The sequence below is a fragment of the Orycteropus afer genome, unplaced genomic scaffold (genome assembly GCF_000298275.1).
Source record: "Orycteropus afer afer isolate SDZICR_OR568_19922 unplaced genomic scaffold, OryAfe1.0 scaffold00234, whole genome shotgun sequence".
NCBI lineage: Eukaryota > Metazoa > Chordata > Mammalia > Tubulidentata > Orycteropodidae > Orycteropus > Orycteropus afer.
Window position 1 is genome coordinate 198067 of NW_006921821.1, and position 11131 is coordinate 209197.

Genomic DNA, 11131 nt, shown 5'->3' on the forward strand with positions numbered 1-11131 from the left:
GGAAAATAGCTTGAGAGATTTTTCCCTTAAGCCTGAGGAGTTCTTAGGGGTGCTACCTCAGCCCTAGTTTTCTACCCCAAGGGGTTTGTTACTTTTGTCCAGGTTGACTGACATTTCCTGGTAAGCTCTGAACAATCTGTGGTTTGATACTTTTTTGTCTGGCCCTGCACAGCAGCTTGCCCTGTAATTAGCATGTACCTTGCAGGGACTGGTTAAGAGACTATACAAATGATGTGTCTGTAGCCCACTTTGCAAATTAAGTGTCTGTGAACCACAAAGATGGGATTGGTCAATCTGTAGCCCTGGTGGGATGGCCATGCTTTGAAATTGATGAGGCACTTTTGGATTACAGTCAGTCCCAGAGGTTTTCAAGACAGAAAGAAGCAGGAAGAGAAACAGCAGAAAGCAGTAGAAGGCAAAGAAGGAAATAAGCAGAGAGAGAGAAGAGGTAAGGAACCTTCTAAAAGAGGTATAACACAACTCAAGGGCTGTAAGCAAAAGGCTTACAAGGGCCCAGTGCCAGAACCAGTAGCAACAGGCCTGGAAGGGGCTCTGGGGCAGAGTTGATGGTGACAAGACAGCAGGGCCCAGAAGAGCCTGTCCTGAGGGGGCCAAAAGATGGCAGTCCTAAAAGGACAGAGAGCAGGCCTGTCCTTGAGGGCTGTCAGGAGGTTTGCTTGAGAGGGCTATGAAGAGGTCTGTCTGAGGAGGCTGAGAGGAGGCCTGCACAACAGAGGAGCTGAGAGCTCAGCTGTCCTGCACTCAAGAAGGGAGATTCTGTCTACATGTTTCTGATCCTGAACCTGAGTTGTAGCCTGTTGATCTGATCCTGAGTTGTCCTATTACTCCTCAATAAACAACTGAACTGTAAATTTAAGTCTGTGAGTTCTGTGTGGCCACTGCAAGGGATTACTGAACCCAGAAGAGAAGTAGAGAGTACTGCTGTTATCAGAATTTGTAAAAAGGCTGCAAAGTGGAGGTTTCTTTGATTTCTACCTTACAGGGGTCAGCCTTAGGCTGACCTTGATTTGCATTATGCGCCCTGAAGTTTGAGGCAGGTTCTAATGCTAATATTGATGCTATAACTACTCCCATTTTATAGTATACAACTAACACAGTTTCAAAATACAAGTAAAAACGGACAGAATTGACAAGAGAAATAAATGAATTCATAATTAGAGTTGGAGGCTTCAACTATTCTCAGTGAGACAGAAAATGTGCAAGGATATAGAACTGAAAAACCTACTGGATCTGACACTGATAAAACAATCTGTCCAACAACAGCAGAATATGCACTCTTTTCAAGGGCAATAGGATATACATGAGGACAGCCCAGATCTTGGATCAGGAAGCAAACTTTAACAAATTTAAAAGAATGAAAATCATGTAAAATTTGTTCTCAGACAATAAAAAAATTAAACCAGAAATCAATTATGGAAAGACAACAGAAAAATCTCTGAACTGAAATTAAATAAAAATTGATGAAAACAAAAGGTGGTTCTATAAAAAGACTGATAAGAGATAGAAGGTGTGGTGGTTAAGTTTGTGTGTCAACTTTGCTGGGCAGCTGGTGGTATTATTCCCCATAATGAGACTGGTAATTAACTCCATGGTAGGATCTACCACAAGCAGCTGAGTAGCTGCTTTAGGGATGTGATCTGCTTCCCATTTATAAGAAGCAGCTTTTGGAATGGTCTCTAGCTTATGGCACGCTTGAACCCTGCATGTAGCCATGTCATTGTTCAGCAGCCTGCCATGCTCTGCTGACCTTAGGACTGTCAATGGACTCGAAATAATGGCCTGCCGTGTGGTCTGGTAACATCAGGCCTGTGCCATTTCATTTGTTGACTTTGAGCTTATTAGCCTCAGCAGCCAGTAGCTGCCTGAGGGAAGAAAAGATGCCTCTAGCTTCAGTGGGCCGGGAGCAAGAGGCAGAAATGAAGCCCAAGGTCGAGGGGCTTTTTCACACAGCCCCTAGAGCCTAGCACTTTCACTCAGACTTCTAGCCTCCCAAACTGTAAGAGAATAAACACCTGTTTGTTCAAGCCATCCCACTTGTAGTATATTTCTGTCAGAGCGACACTAGGTAACCAGAAGAGAAAGCATGTATTATCAATACAACAATGCTCAAGATGTTGCAAAGATATAAAGTATAATAAGGGAAAAAAATTATGCAAATAAACTCAACAAATTCCTTTGAAAACAAATTACCAAAGCTCTCTAAGAAGTAAGATAACTTCGATAGCCCTGTATTTATTTATCAGAAGCAAGACTGGGCAATCTACTTCTATAGAGATACAGCCTCAAAGCCAAGAAGGGGTCACTATGAGTCAAGAAATCAATTATAGAAAGACAACAGAAAAATCTGTGAATTGAAATGAAACATAAATCAATGAAAACAAAAAGTGGTTCTATTAAAAGACTGAGAAGAGATAGAAGGCATATATCAACAATGGTGAAGATGTTATAAAGTTATAAAGTAAATAAGGGGAAAAATTTATGCAAATAAATTCAACAAACTCCTTTGAAAACACAACTACCAGAGTTCTCTAAGAATAAAGATAATTTCAATATCCCCATATTTATTAGAGAAATTAAATTCACTGCTAAAAACAAAGAAAACTCCAGGCCCAGATAGCAATAATACGGAATTCTACAAAACATTCAGGGAAGAAATAACACCTTTTACACAAACTACCTTGAAAAGAGGCAGGAACACATTTTAAGAGGTCAACAATATCCAGTGATAACCAAAACCAGGCTAAGTCTCTTACACAAAAACCAAAGATAAATATAATTCATGATCATATACAAAAAAATTCTCAATATATATTAGCAAATCAAACCCAACAATATAGAAAAGGGTAATACATCAAGTGGGATATATTCCAGGAATGGAGCCCTGGTAGCATAGTGCCTAAGACATATGATTGCTAACCAGAAGGCTGGCAGTTCAAACCCACGAGCCAATCCTCAGAAGGAAGGTTGAGCAATCTACTTCTGTAGTGATACTGCCTTGGAAACCCAAGGAGGGGTCGCTATGAGACAGGTCCAACTCCACAGCACATAACAACAACAACAAGGCTGATTTAATGTTGGAAAATCAATCTATGTAATTCTCCATATTCCACACTCATCTGTCAGTTTGTCGTACTGCAGTGGCCTGTGTGCTGCTATGAGGCTTGACTAAGGCAGACTAAGAAAGACTTGGAAGGAGAAAGGGGCCATCTACTTCTCAAAGAACTGGCCAATTAAAACCTTATGAATAGCCCTGAAACACTGTCCAATATAGTGGCAGAAAAATGAGCCCTTTGGGTTGGAAGGTACTCAAAATACAACTGGGGAAGAAATGCCTCCTCCAATAAGAGATGACCTTAATGACATGGATGGAGTGAAGCTATTGGGACTTCCATTTGCTGATGTGGCACAACTCAAAATACAAAAAAAAAAAGGTTGCAAACATCCATAATAATAGGAAGACAGAATGTACAAAGTAAGAATCTAGGAAAATTATAAGTTGTCAAAAAGGAAATTTTATGTGTAAAGACTGATATCCTAGGCATTAGTGAGCTAAAATGTACTGGTATTGGCCATTCTGAATTAGACAACCATATGATCTACTATGCCGGGAATGACAAATTGAAGTGGAATGGAATGGCATTCACTGTGACAAAGAATGTTTCAAGATCTATCCTGAAGTACAATGCTGTCAGTGACAGGATAATATCAATATGCCTACTAGGAAGACCAGTTAATATTACTGTTATTCAGATTTACACATGAACCACCAAAGCCAAAGATAAGGAAACTGAAGATTTTCACCAACTTCTGCAGTCTGAAATTGACTAAACCATGCAATCAAGATGTACTGATTATTAACAATGATTGGAATGCAAAAGTTGGAAAAGAAGACTCACCAGTAGTTGGAAAATATGGCCTTGGTGATAGAAATATGCTGGAGATCACATGATAGAATTTTGCAAGACCAATGATTTATTTATTGCAAATACTTTTTTCAACAACATAAATGGGTGTTATTCATGTGAATTTCACCAGATGGCATATATAGGAATCACAGACTACATCTGTGGCAAGAGGCAATGGAGAAGCTCAATACCTTCAGCCAAACAAGGCCAGGAGCTGATTGTGGAACAGACCATCAACTGCTCACATGCAAGTTCAACATGAAGTTGAAGACAATTAAAACAAGTCCACAAGAGCCAAAATATGACCTCAATAATATCCCTCCTAAATTTAGAGACCATTTAAAGAACAGATTTAATTCACTGAACACCAATGACCAAAAATCAGAGGAATTGTGGGATGACATTAAGAACATCATCCATGAAGAGAACAAGAGGTCACTAAAAAGACAAAAAAGGAAGAAAAGATCAAAATGGATGTCAGAACAGACTCTGAAACCCGCTCTTGAGCAAAGAGTAGCTAAAGCAAATGGAAGAAATAACAAGATAAAAGAGCTGAACAGAAGATTTCAAAGAGCAGCTTGAGCAGACAAAGCCAATTACTATAATGAAAAGTGCAAAGACCTAGAGTTAGAAAACCAAAAAGGAAGAACACACTCAACATTTCTCAAGCTCAAAGAACTGAGGAAAAAATTTAAGCCTCGAGTTGTAATACTGAAAGGTTCTATAGGTAAAATACTGTATGATGCTGAAAGCATCAAAAGAAGATGGGAGGAATACACAGTCACTGTACTGACTTGACAAAAGAATTAGTCAATATTCATCCATTAGGAACTAAAGGTATTAAAGGAAGAAGTCGAAGGCACACTGAAAGAATTGAAGAAAAACAAAGACCCAGGAATTAAGAGAATACCCACTGAGATGTTTCAACAAACGTATGCAGCACTGGAAGCGCTTACGTCTATGCCAAGAAATGTGGAAGATAGGTACCTGGCCAAGTGACTGAAAGAGATCCATATCTGTACCCATTCCAAAGAAAGGGTCCCACAGAATGTGGAAATTATCAAACAGTATCATTAACATCACATGCAAGTAAAATCTTGCTGAAAGTAATTAAAAAACGGTTGTATCAGGGAACTTCTTGAAATGCAAGGTGGATTCAGAAGAGGACACAGAACAAGGAATATCACTGCTGATGTAAGATGGATCTTGGATGAAAGCAAAGAATACCAGAGAGATATTTACTTGTGTTTTGTTGACTATGCAAAAGCATTGGATTGTGTGGATCATAACAAATTATGGATAACGTAAGAATGGGAATTCCAGAACAGTTAATTTGCTCATGAGGAAACTACACAGACCAGGAGGCTGTCGTTCAAACAGAACAAGGGGAATATGCATGGTTTAAAATCAGGAAGGGAGTGTGTTAGGGTTGTATCCTTTCACCATACTTGTTCAATCTGTATGCTGAGCAAATAATCTGAGAAGCTGGACTTTATGAAGAAGAATATGGCATCATGATTGGAGGAAGACTCATTAACAACCTGCAATAAGCAGACAACAGAACTCTGCTTGATTAAAGTGAAGATGACTTGAAGCACTTACTGATGAAGATTATAAAGACTACAGTCTGCAGTATGGATTACTCCTCAACATAAAGAAACAGAAAATCCTTACAACTGAGCCAATAAGCAGCATCATGTTAAATGGAGGAAAGATTGAAATTGTCAAAGACTCCATATTGCTTGGTTCTACAATCAATACTAATGGAAGCACAGCAGTCAAGAAATCAGATGATGTACTGCATTGGGCTGTAAGAGACCTCTTTGAAGTGCTGAAGAGCAAAGGTGTCTCTCTGAAGACTAATGTGAGCCTGACCCAAGCCATGGTACTTTCAATCGCCTCTTATGCATGTGCAAAAATGGCAAGGAGGCCACATCTTCTGACCTCCTGTAACCCTACAAGAGGAAGAAAGGATTACCAGCAGTAACCCAAGGCCTATTCCTACAAGGCCAGACATGCTGCCTCCCTCCAGCTCTTTCACCAACCGTTCCTCCCAAAGCACCCACCACCTCTCTCCTGGGTTCAATAATTTGCTGCAGTGGCCACACAGAACTCACAGATTACGGGGTTTATTAGGGAAGCACCAGGCTACAACTCAAGTTCAGGAAGAATGCTCAGTCTCTCTCCCAGCCCACCGTCTCTCAGCCAAGTCTCTCACAGTCTCTCCCCCAGCAGTGCTGGTCTCTTGGTGTCTCACTCAGCAATGCGTGTCTCTTGCGTCTCTTTCCCAGCAGCACGTGTCTCTCTCAGGGCACGTCTCTTTCGGCAGCACGTCTTCCTCAACCAGCAGTGAGAGAGAGTTCTGCCTCTAGAAGGCCTCCTTTTGAGCCCGGTAGGGTGGTCAAACTAGCCAATCATAGCATCAGAACTCTAAGCACATGAGAGAGAGTGGGACTCTCCCAGAACATTGTATTGTGCCATGCCCAACAGAAATAACCCAGGTGGGTGACTTTAGCAATCAGGATCTTCTCAGTTGCTAATAGCAATTCCCACCTTGGAGTTTACAAAGACTTATGGGTAGAAAAGCCACACTAAGTAATTTAGTACACCGCAGCATGTGAGAGCTGGACAATGAGTAAGTTAGACTGAAGGAGAGTTGATGCTTTTGAGTTGTGGTGTTAGAGAAGAATGCTGAAAGTATCATGGCTTGCCAGAAGAACTACCAAATCTGTCCTAGAAGTAGTGCAGCCGGAATGCTCATTGGAAGAGAAAATGGCCAGACTTTGGCTCACCTACTTTGGTCATGTTGTTAGAAGGGACCATTCCCTGGAGAAGGATGGTTGGTGAAGTGAAGGGTCAGTGAAAAAGAGGGAGCTCCTCAATGAGACAGATTGACACAGTGGCTCCAACAATGGGCTCAGGTATAGCAAGTATTGTGAGGCTAGTGTAGGACTGGGCTGTGTTTCCTTCTGTTATACACAGGGTCACCATGAGTTGGAGCAGACTCGATGGCACCTAACAATAACAACAACAACAACAATTCACATATTAGCAGACAAAACCAAATACTGTATGATCATCTCAACAGCTGCAGAAAAAGCATTTGACAAAATTCAGTATCCATTAATGATTTGTAAAAAATAAAACTTGGAGCAAACTAGAAATAGAAGGAAATTTCCTCAATCTAGTAACCAACATCCATGGAAGAAAAAATTATACCGAACATCACACATCATAGAAAAGAATGAATATTCTCTCTAAGATCAGTAATTAGGTAAGGATGTTACTCTCACCACTTCTACTCAACGTTGCACTGGTGGTCCTAATTAGTTTAATAAGGCAAGTAAAAGACATGAAAGTTATATAGCTTGGAAATGGAAAAGTGTAACTGGTCTTATTTCCAGATATCATGATCATCTAGTACTAACAAAGTACTAGAAATAATGAGTGAGTTTAAGAAGGATATAAGACACATAGACAATATAAGAAAATTATTTTTATTTCTCTACTAGCAAAAAGAACCTAAGTGGCACAAGTGGTTTGTGATTGGCTGCTAACCTAAAGGTCAGTGCTAAGAATTCATTCAGTGGCTCCATGCAAGAATGGCCTGGTACACTACTTCTGTAAGATTACAGCCAAGAAAATCCTATTGCAGTGTAGTAAATTACTTAGTGTGGCTTTTCTACCCGTAAGTCTTTGTAAACTCCGAGGTGGAATTTGCCATGAGCAACTGAGGAGCTCCTGATTGCTAAAGTTGCCCACCTGGGATATTTCCATTTGGAGTGGCACAAAACAATGTTCTGGGAGATTCCCACTCTCTCCCAGGTGCTTAGAATTCTGATGTTATGATTGGTTAGTGTGGCCACTCTGCAGGGCTCAAAAGGAGGCCTCCTAGAGGCAGAACTCTCTCTGACTGCTGGTTGAGGAAGACATGCTGCCGAAAGAGACATGCACTGTTGGGAGAGAGACTGTGAGAGACTGTTGGTTGAGAGCCGGTGGGCTGGCAGAGAGAATGAGCATTTTTCTTGAATTTGAATTGTAGCCTGGTGCTTCCCTAATAAACCTCATAATCTGTGAGTTCTGTGTGGCCACTGCAGTGAATTATCGAACCCAGGAGAAAGGTGGTGGGTGTTTGGGAGGAATGGTTGGTGAAAGGGCTGGAGGGAAGCAGCATGTCCTGGCCTCGCAGGAATAGGCCTTCGGCTATTGATAGTGATTTTGTCTTCCTCTTGTGGGGTTAGAGGAGGTCAGATGTGGTCTCCTTGCCCTTTTAGCACCTATGGTTGTTGTTGTTATGTGCCATCGAGTCAAACCCGACTCTTAGCGACCCTCCTTGGGTTTCCGAGGCAGTATCACTACGGAAGTAGGATTGCCCAACCTTCCTTCCGAGGAGTGGCTGTTGGGTTTGAACCGCCAGCCGTCTGGTTAGCAGACAAGTGTCTTAGCCACTATGCTACCAGAGCTCCTAGCACCTATGGAGCAGTTCTATTTTATAACACACAGTGTCTTCATGAGTCAGAATCAACTTGACAGTAAGAGGTTTGGTTCTTTTTTGGTTATATACTAGGAACAAACAAGTAAAAACTGAAATTAAAAATATAATTCTTAATAGCATCAAAAATACTAATTTTTTTGTTGTTGTCATTTGCCATTGAGTTGGACCCAACTCACAGTGACCCCCCCTTGGGTTTCTGAGGCAGTATCATTACAGAAGTAGTTTGCCCAACCTTCCTTCCAAGGAGTGGCTGGTGGGTTTGAACCGTCAGGCTTCAGTCAAGTGCCTTAGGGCACTACACTACCAGAGCTCCTATTAAATTTCTAGGGGCAAATGTAACAAAATACGTGTATGCCATATAAAAAACCTGCCATGCCAAAAGACCTGTATGCCATATAGAAAACACCACTGAAAGAAATTAAAGACTTAAATACATGGAAATACACTATGTTCATGGATCAATACTGTTAAGATGTCAATTCTCCTCAAACTGATTTATAGATACACTGCATTTGTAGTTAAAATCCCAGCACTTTTTTGTAAAAATTGAAACTGTTTCTAGAATATATAACCCCACTGCAGCATTAAGTCCATTCCAACTCACAGTGACCCTACACAACAGAGTAGAACTGCCCCATAGGGTTTCCGAGGCTATAAATCTTTACAGAAGCAGACCGTACCATCTTTCTCCCACAGAGTGGCTGGTGGACTTGAATCGCCAACCTTTTGGTTAGGAGCTGAATACTTCAACCACTGTGCCACCAGAGATCCTTTCTAGCATGTATATGGAAATGCAAAGTACCTAGAAAAGTAAAAATAATTTTTGGGAAAAAAATTCTAATTGATAAACATACATTACCTGACTGCAATACTTACTATAAAGAAACAGTAAAAGCAAGATAGTGTGTACTGGCCTAACGATAAACTTAGAGATTAATGAAACAGAATGAGAAGTCCAGAAATAAATCTATACATGTATGTCTAACTGGTATTTTAAAAAACATTTTATTGGGCTTTAGGTGAAACTTTACATAGCAAATTCAATTTCCAATCAATAATTCATACACAAATTGTTCCATGACATTGGTTGCAATCTCCACAATGTGTTAGCACTCTCCCCATTATCACCCTGGGTTCCACATTTCCAATCACCTGGTTTCCCTGTCCCTCCCTGCTTGCTTTAGTTTTGGACAAATGTTGCCCTTTTCGACTCAAGTAGTTGATTGTTCTAAGGGGCACATTCTACACGGGTGTTAGTGTTTATTTAATAGGCTCATCAATTATTTGGCTGAGAAGTGGCCTCCGAGAGTGTCTTGAGTTTCAAGTTAGAAGATTATCTCAGGTTATTAGTCTCAGGGATTCCTCCAGGCTCTTTCAGACCAGAGTCCCCCCCGCACCACCCCCTTTTTAAATTTGAATTTTATTCATTTTTTCCATTCTAAGTGGGACCTTCAATTTGGTCCTGGTCACTGTGGACAGTTGTGTTGTGAGGACACTAATAGTAGCTGGGTACCACCTAGTTTTTCTGGTCTCAGGACAGAGGAGGCAGTGGTTCATGTGGGTCATTGGTCCTCTGGGCTAATTGCTTCCTTGAGTCTTTGGTTTTCTTCAATCTCCTTTGCTCCAAGTGTGAAGAGAGTAATAGTTGCTTCTTAGATGGTTGCTTGTAAGCTGTTAAACCAAAACCAAACTCACTGCCGTGGAGTCAGATCCATCCAACTCACAGTGACCCCTCCTTGGGTTTCCAAGGCTGTTATCACTACAGCACTACAGAAGTAGTTTGCCCAACCTTCCTTCCGAGGAGTGGCTGGTGTAACCTGTTAAGGTGCTCTGATAGCGTACTGCCTAAGGCACTTGACTGCTAACCAGAAGGCTGGCAGTTCAAACCCACCAGCCACTCCTTGGAAGGCGTGATACCACCTTGGAAACCCAAGGTGGAGTCGCTATGAGTCAGGTCTAACTTGACGGCACATAACAACAATAACAAGTTAAGACCCCAGATGCTACTCACCAGACTAGGACATAGAACATTATCTTTATGAACTGTGTTTTGCCAGACTGACCTAGATGTCTCTTGAGATTATGGTCCTTAACCTTCAAATCCAATAGCTTAGTCCTGATATCTAAGTACTTTCTGTAATTATGCCCCTGTATGCTCTATTATATATATGAGCATGAATGCAGCATTTACAAATACAAAGAAATACCTTCAATGATACTTATTTATGTGCATGCATATACTCCTGTCAGCCTCCCTCACCCAGAGCACATACATTTATCTATGTTACTCACAAATTATTATGTTATTACTGTTGTGGGAAGATTATTTCTGTTACAGCATTTACCGTAGTTGCCCTTCATTCTGGCGTGTCTCTCATTGTCTTCCTTTACCTTGGTAAAGTGCTCACTTCCCCCACTTTAGTGTGTATTGTCTTTCCTTCACTATAATTAACACATTTGTACTATTTCATGAGTCATTCTCTCTCTTCCTCCCTCCCATCCCTGGTAACCATCAAAGAATGCATCTTTCTGTGTGTAAATCTATTCTTGACTTTTTTAATAGTGGTCTCATATACTTGTCCTTTTGTGACTGACTTATTTTCTTCAGCATGTCTTCCAGATTCATCCATGTCGTGAGACGTTTCCCAGATTCATTACTCTTTACCGTTGCTTGGAACTCCATTGTATGTATGTGTAACAGGATAAACTG